This window comes from Corythoichthys intestinalis, chromosome 7, assembly GCF_030265065.1.
Source record: "Corythoichthys intestinalis isolate RoL2023-P3 chromosome 7, ASM3026506v1, whole genome shotgun sequence".
NCBI classification, from domain to species: domain Eukaryota; kingdom Metazoa; phylum Chordata; class Actinopteri; order Syngnathiformes; family Syngnathidae; genus Corythoichthys; species Corythoichthys intestinalis.
This window is the reverse complement of record NC_080401.1, coordinates 8,819,225-8,827,742: the sequence shown is the minus strand read 5'-3', so window position 1 is coordinate 8,827,742 and position 8,518 is coordinate 8,819,225. Positions and strand designations below refer to the sequence as shown.

The 8,518-nt window shown below is 44.6% G+C and overlaps 1 long non-coding RNA gene across 1 annotated transcript; it reads left to right on the top strand.

Moving 5' to 3' along the window:
• The first annotated feature begins 6,357 nt into the window (after positions 1 to 6,357).
• Positions 6,358 to 7,653, top strand: LOC130919280 (uncharacterized). Its single transcript, XR_009063934.1, has 3 exons — positions 6,358 to 6,530; positions 6,596 to 6,646; positions 7,028 to 7,653. It is a non-coding gene; the product is annotated as an uncharacterized LOC130919280 (long non-coding RNA).
• The last annotated feature ends 865 nt before the right edge of the window (positions 7,654 to 8,518 follow it).

Here is an 8,518-nt window from a genome sequence, read left to right as displayed (position 1 = left end):
AGGGCGGATGCCCAGCCAGAGAAGAGAGGGGAAGGCGGAGGCAGGAGAACGCCCAGGAACTGCCACGGGCCGATGCAAGATCGGAGACCCGACCCCCCAACCTACTCCCGCGGCCGGCAGCCGAGGCAGAGGGGAGGCCACACCCCAGGAGCCACGCCATATAGAAAAAGTGTGGGACCCACCTACCACCCTATTACTGTGGCTGCCAGGTTCCCGACTGGCAGCCATCACCCAGCACCGTGATGGGGGTGTGAGAAGAGGGTAGTGCAATGTATGCATTAAAATAGGAGAGCTTGGCTTGGGGCAGTGGGACCGCAGCATGGAGCTTCTGTCCAGCCGCCCGTCCCACCGCCCTTTGCCAGAGCTCTCCTGTGGAGTATGATGTGTGGTGCATTTAAAAAAGGTGCAGAGATGGCGGGGCCTGTGGTGAGGAGGCAGCCGTGAGGTACCCCCACCCCCAACAGGTCCCAACCATCCCACAACCTTGGTGTGTGGTGCATTAAAAACAGGGGGGAGCCGGGCCGGGACTGTAAAGCCCCATCCCAACTCTCCCCGGAGAAATGTATGAGCATGTAAGTGCCAGGGTGAAAAATATTTACAGTGCCGAAGTGAGAAGTGCGTGAGTTAAGAGGCAGGCTCCCGCGGGCGTGGCCCCGTCCACCAGAACCACCGGCCGCAGGGCGGAAGAAGCGTCAGGGCCCCGATCAATCTCCGCCCCAGACCACCCACGGCGCCTCCGCGACCGCCCACCCCCCTCCCACCCACCAAGCACCCACCCCGCACTCCGAGCAGGCGCCACACCAAGCGCCGGCGACCAGGGGACGTCCACCCCACCGGCAAGGGACAGCAAGCCTCACCCAAGGCCCCGCGGGCCCCAAGAGGCCCCGCCAACGACCCCGCCGGCCGGGGGGCAGCAGCGGCCGCCGCGGCCCAGGGAGGCAGACAGGGCCGGAAGCAGACCAAGGGGACGGAAGCGCGCCCCCCACAACCCACCCCCGGGCCAGGAGGGGCACGCGGTATGACACCAGAGGGCACCTCCCCGGCACCCGGTACAGGGAGACGCGGCTCCGGCCGGGCGGACCTGGGAGGGAACCATGGCTGCCGCATGCACCCCCTGGCCCCCACCCCGGCCGGCCGGGGAAGGGCCGCGGCCCCGGACCGGCACCCGCGCGGCCCCCCCACCCGCCCACGACACTAGCGCGCGCCCGACGGGACCCCCGCACAGCCAGACGCAACCAGACAAGCCCCGGCCGAAAATCCCGGGGGCCAAGACCGGCGACGGGACGGCCCAGGGCAGGACGCCAACAAACTCCACCTGTAAAGCTGACAGAAGAAGAGGTTTATCAAACACCATTAGATGTATGCCAAGGACCGGTGAAGTGTATTATTTACGCATAGTTCCTTAATTGTTCCAAGTCTGATAATATATAGGGTGTTCCAAAAAAAAGTTGCATATGTTCCCCAGCAGCTGGAAACCAAATTGTCTATGAGTATCCTTGTAAAATAAGCCCATTGACCGACTAAACTGTGAAGGAAGAAAATGTATTTATTACATACTGTTGGGAGTGTATAAAACAGTTCGGATTTAAACATGTCCTGTTTCCAGCTGCAGAAGGATGCATACAACTTCCCTGGACACCCCGCATACATCAATTTATGTGTACATTTTTATTATTTTTGTGGCATTCCTTCGCAGGTGAGAGAGAATCCTTATTCTATGTTCATCATTCTTGCGACCGTTTCCCACTGTTGTTCGTATTTGTCCATTTTATTTGTCTGTTTGGCAGATATTTTCTCTAATGTTATTTATTCAATGATTAGATTTAGCCATTGGTTAATGCTAATGTTTTGTTTGTTTTTCCAATTCAACAATATTGTTTTTTTGGCTATCGTTAGACTTGCTAGTAGTGGACGGGTTTGATGGATAGAGATATTCACTGTATTCAGATCGCCAAGCAGACAAAGAGTTGGAGACAATGGAATCCTGCAGTTCAATAGGAAAGAGAGTTTCTTCGTTACCTGTGCCCAGAAATCTTGTATTGGTTTACATTGCCAAAGAGCATGAAAGTATGTATCTGAAGTATCTTCGTTGCAGTTTGTACATTTATCGGATTGGGAGAACCCCATTTTGTGCATTTTAGATTGAGTAATATGCCATCTGTGCAGTATTTTGAACTGTATAGCTGAAGGTTCTTATTCTTTGTCATTATAAATGTATTTTTACAGATGTTGGACCAATAGTTATTATCTAATGTTACCGAAAGTTCGTTATTCCATTTTTCGATTGGTAGGCAAGTAGAGTTGTTACATGAGAGGGCTTTATATACTTTTGAAAGTATTTTTTTTTGTTGAGGATGTATATTTATTATTTTATTTACGAAAGGTGGTGGGTCTAACGTACCCGTTAGTGATGGAAATTTGCTTCTGATGGCTGCCCTGATTTTATTGTATTGCAGGAAATTGACCCCTTTGATCTGGAAATCTTGCATTATTTTTTCATATGACATGAATGTATTATCTTTAAACAAATGCTGTAACTGGTTTATTCCCGTATCATCCCATGCGCTGAAATAAATAGGAATTTTATTAACTCCTCATCCTGTTGTTTTAATCCACCCTTGATCGTAGTGAAATCTCCGCTTCAGGCGAAACGTAACTTTGTTGATTTTTAACCCAAAATGAGGCAGATTGGGTTTACCATCCCGCATATTATTCAGCACCTTGTAAAATTGAAATATTATCACTTCCTGACAACTTCACTAATTGTAGTCCTTGGCCTGTTTAAAGCTAGCTTTAAAGATCTTATTTTTTCTTTGTGTTTGCATCATGCTAGTCTCCAATCAGAAAGATTACTTCTTAAATGCAATACAGCACTATGCATTTACTACACAATTCCTGCTATTTCGCACTGTAGCAAATTATCCAGTTATTGAACGCATTGTTGCCTTAATTCCTGGTGACACGAAAGAAAGCGAAGTGCATGCACTCGCTCCTACAAGTCAAAACACTTCCAGCTTTACGGCGCTTAGAACATAGTACGTAACAATGGCATGCGCACACAGGTCACAACACTACCAGTTTTACAGTAAACGTGTCAAAACAAAGCACGTGATATTGTACGAACTGTACAAATGATCCAAAGCGTGCCTATCAGGCAGAACAACCCTGCGGGCAGGATTTGACTCCTCGGTATGTACCTGGCAGGCTAATTGCACGTGTGCATCTCACAGTGACGCTCGGTAGGGTTCCAGGATGGGGAGGCACTTACGTCATCAGTCAGATTTAAAAACATGATATGAGCCCTCCAGATCAGTGTATTCACCATTTGATTGGCAGCAGTTGAAAGTCTCCTTTTTATTGCCTGTCCTGTTCAGCTGCTTGGACACAGAGAATAGGAATCTGAGTGTCCTGATCATCTTAACAGTTTTAATATATCACATGAGAGTTTGATATACTCCCATTGTAGTTGTTCATTATGTTTTATTCATTAGGAGAACGCAACGAATGGATCCCCAGCCACTGCCACAACTCCCCAACCGATGCAGCACACTGTGGGACCCCCACGGCTGTCTAGACGTGCAGCAGGACAGGATCCCTACCCAGGGTGACACCCAGCCAGCGATCCATATCGGGGCCCAAGGACGATACCCGGGTAGAAAAGAGAGAGGATGGTGGAAGCAGGATAGCGCCGAGAGGTCCCCCGGAGCCCTGAACCTCTACCCTACCCCCGCAACTGACAGCCCAGACGAAGAGGGTGCCACGCTCCGGGAGTCCCGCTGTATGGAAAAGTGTGGGAGCCACCTACCGCCCTATTACTGTGGCTGCCAGGTTCCCGACTGGCAGCCACTGCCCAGCACAGTGATGGGATTGTGTGGGGAGGGTAGTTTAGTGTATGCATTAAAATAGGACCGCCAGGTGGAACTACAGTGATCCCTCGTTTTTCGCGCTTAATGGGGACCATAACCCGCCGCGATAAGTGAAAAATCGCGGAGTAGAGCACCCCAAAAAACAAGATATATATAGATTTTTTTTTGTGTGTGTGTGTGTATTCAATGTATTTATTCAGATTTAGCATTGGAAAGATATACCTATGAGACTATTTTAAAAAAATGTATATATATATTTTTTGATTAATATTTTTTAAGCACTTCAAATGTAACTAGGCCTGCAAGCAGGACTGAACGGGCTCTCGCAATCTAGCGCAACTCGGACGTCACGTAACTTGGACAGTGTGCAGGTCAGGGTGGTGGCAGATCGTCTTCTCTAATCATCTCATTAGAACCTAACATGCTCGAAAGTCGCCTTTTTACCTTCACACACCGAAGAGATAAAAACCCCTATTGGAGAGAGTACTACAAAAAAGGAGAGAATAAAGGGTCGTCATGGCAACAGACAGAGACATGTGGACATGGGCCGTAAAATAAGTATTTCAAAAGGTCTTGAAACTACAATGACCAACCCGAAAAGAACTGGACATATTTTAGAAAAATTAGTGACTTTCTATTGCCACTAGTTGGCGCTGTAGGGTTGATGCAACTAGGCAACAGGACCCTTCAGAGTATGACTCAACAAGCACGAGATGTTTGGCGCAGATATGTTGTAGAAGTTATGACTGTTCAAAACTTGTGGTGAGACGAAATGGCTTCAGTCATTTTCACTTCTCCTGTTGGACTCTTCTGCTTCAACCAAACCTCAGTATTTTTCATCAGGCACCTGAACACAGGTCTTATGGCTCCCCTGATGCAGGTTTCAGGTGAATATATTTTTTTTCCTTGGAGGAGGAGCCTGTTTAGTAAAAAAAAAAGGCATTTCCTGTTCCCAATAGGGGGCACTAGGCCTAATAGGTAATGTTTCAATGCACTCGTGTTAAGGGTGGGATCCCGCACATACATGCCAGATATGAAAAAGATTGAACGTTGTGTCAAGGAGGTATTAGTCTTTTACTGAATTTGTCATTTTGCTGAAAAAATGGCCGACTTTGGCACCATGCCCAGGTCAGAACCATGAATGAAAACACACCATTTTGAAAATTTTAGATCTCATATGTCTCATGAATAGTCTCCCCAATTTTGAAGATGATACAACTAACTTCCTCTGTGACAAGGTCTCAAATGTGCACCCTGTTAATTGATAAAAATTTCACATTCGATCAAAATACCCGTTTTCCTGTTGGGTTTGGAATATTGGTTCAAGAGACTTTTTGGCGCAGTTTTGCACATGGTATCGACCCTCCAAATTTCATTGCTCTACATTAAAAAAACCTAATAGGAAATTCCTTTTTGAAAAATTCAAGGGGGCGCCACTGAGCCATTTTATTACATTTTTTTGTAACGTCACAAGATTATATAAATCCACGCAAAGCCACATGTATGTGCAAAATTTGGTGAGTTTTCGTGCATGTTCAGGCCTCCAAATGTAAACTGTACTACAAATGGATAAAAATTTCACATCCGATCCATAATACCCGATTTTCTGTTGGATTTGGAAAATAGGTGCAGGAGACTTTTTGGAGCAGTTTTGCATAAGGTATGGACTCCCCAAATTTCATTGCTCTACGTTGAAAAAACCCAACAAGAAAGGCCTTTTTTAAAACTCCTTTCTGTCGCCACTAGTTGGCACTGTAGAGTTGATGCAAATGACCCCAACAAAACCCTTCAGGGTATGACTCTCAACAAGCACGGGAAGTTTGGCGCAGATATGTTGTATATCTGCCGAGTTATGACTGTTCAAAGTTTTTTTGCGAGGCAAATTGTTGACGGTCATTTTCACTTCCAGTATGGACCTCTCCGCCTTTAACGAAACCTCAATATTTTTCATCAGGCACCTGAACACATGTCTTAAGGCTCCCCTGATGCAGGTTTGAGGTCAACAGATCTTTTTCCCTTGGAGGAGGAACCTGTCTCGTAAAAAATGGCATTTCCTGTTCTCACTCGGGGGCGCTAGGCCTAATGGGTAATATTTCAATGCACTCGTGTTAAGGGTGGGATACCGCACATACATGCCAGATATGAAAAAGATTGAACGTTGTGTCAAGGAGCTATTAGTCATTTACTGAATTTGTCATTTTGAAAAATGGTCCACTTTGGCACCACGCCTAGGTCAGACCCATGAATGGAAACGCACCATTTTAAAAACTTAAAGGGGAACTGAAGAGCTTTTCAGATTTCGCTCTTAAGTGTTTTACTCAGTTGAATTGTATTAAATGCGTCATTCGCTCTCTCAAAAAGTCACTTAAAAAAAAATAATAATAATTGACCGCGTAGTTTTTGAGGTATGGCCATAGCAACACCATAGCAACGAGGGACGCGCCGTCCTGCCGACCCCTACCTCGTGACGTAACTTCCAGGAAGCCTCGCCACCACTCTGAACACGGAAATATAGCACCACGCCATCCTCGCCATATATTGCAAACATTTTCTGGGTTTTACTCGCGGGATTTGTCATGCCATCTCGATGTGTAGCGATATGAATTACTCACAGGAAGACTCGAGACTCTAGGAGTGGTCCAAAAAAAAACTTCTCCTGCAAAGGTTTGGACCGTTTTTGTTAGCATGCATACAGGTCCCCAATCGGCTCATTGTTTTCATCATTTCAGCCACGACAGCTTTGAAAACCTACAACAATGCAACCTTGGTTTTCCAAAGACGTAAGTAGAACATTAATGGCTTTTTTTTGTTAAACGAGGGGGACTCCTACTGCCAGTTTGTTGAAGTGCGACATTTTTTTTTTTTTTCGCTGTTGGCCTGTCATAAATAGATAGGTTGGCTGACATGTCGTCTACTCATGTGATTTCATTACTATATCAATAGGTGTTATGTAAATTCAAATGTCCCCAGCACCAAATAGGTCCTTGGCTCGTTTTTTATATTTCAACATCAAGGTCTGCCTATTTGAAGAGGGAACAATAGCATCAAATAGATGCTGGTATGACTGGGGCATTATTATTTGATCACCAAGAAATTATTATTAAATTAAAATTAGGATTCATCCAATATTTTCATGCTGCTGTGATTTTTTTTTCCTCCAGGAAGCCAAACATAAAAAATTAAGTGGCGGAAACCCTCAACACGATGAAAAAAGCGTTGCAAGTCAGTTGCCACCCAGTTTCCCAAAATCAAGAGAGAGTGGGTCGAGTCATATGATGACCGAAGTGATGCGGTGTCCAGCGATGACGACTGAAGAGATCCTATGAGGCCTGCCAGATGCTGAATTTCTTCCGTCTGCGACATCAGATGACGATGATTTAGGAGAAATAAATGTAGCAAATTTTGATGACATGAAATCATAAACTAGTCATATATACAGTACACATTTTTTAAAAGAAAAATCAAGTTACCTTCATATTTTAATGATAATGCATTATCTTTGTATAGAGAACACTTCATGCTACAGAAAAGAGTAAATACATATTTCCCACTGCCATTATCATTTTTCAATGTTGCGCTAGTCCGTTGCTATCCTAACTTTGTGTTGCTTACTAAAATTATGCTCTTTGATGTGTGCCGTTGTGTGCTTGGTATAACATGTTGTGTCACAATCTGACAACGAAAGCTAATGCTGATTCAACATAAACCTGGTATCATTATTGCGGCCTATTGAATATTTTTTCAGAATGTAATATAATTACAATATTTTATATAACAATAGAATACATTAAACATTCAACAAAATGTGTCAATGTTGTTAACAATTTATGGTTGTTTTTTTTAATGAAATTCATGCCCCTGTCAGTGCTTCAGCCTCCGCAAGTTTGGCTCTCACGTCTGGGATCTCCTGATGACACAGGCATACTCTTGGAAGGGTAATTACTTGATGGTTTACAGCAACACCTGGAAAATAAAATGGTTTTGTCATTTATTTTGAAATATCAATAACATTTCATTCATTTAGCCACATTTGGGCTAGCTTTATCATATTTAGATCGGTAGGAGCTGTCCCATTACCTAAAATCCAGTTTTAGCTATGTGTAGAGCATTCATTTAGCCACATTTGGGCTAGCTTTATCATATTTAGATCGGTAGGAGCTGTCCCATTACCTAATATCCAGTTTTAGCTATGTGTAGAGCATTCATTTAGCCACATTTGGGCTAGCTTTATCATATTTAGATCGGTAGGAGCTGTCCCATTACCTAAAATCCAGTTTTAGCTATGTGTAGAGCATTCATTTAGCCACATTTGGGCTAGCTTTATCATATTTAGATCGGTAGGAGCTGTCCCATTACCTAATATCCAGTTTTAGCTATGTGTAGAGCATTCATTTAGCCACATTTGGGCTAGCTTTATCATATTTAGATCGGTAGGAGCTGTCCCATTACCTAATATCCAGTTTTAGCTATGTGTAGAGCAAGGAAAAATATACAACCATGTAATCGCATTCTAATAAAAAAAATCACGATGCTGGACTTACCACTCACTCTCCCGTTTGTGAAGTGTCGAGCTGTCAATTGGCGTCATGACGCCATCTGCTGTGTCAAGTAAATCGCCGTCGTCTGACGCCTCAGGTTCAAACATGTAGGGA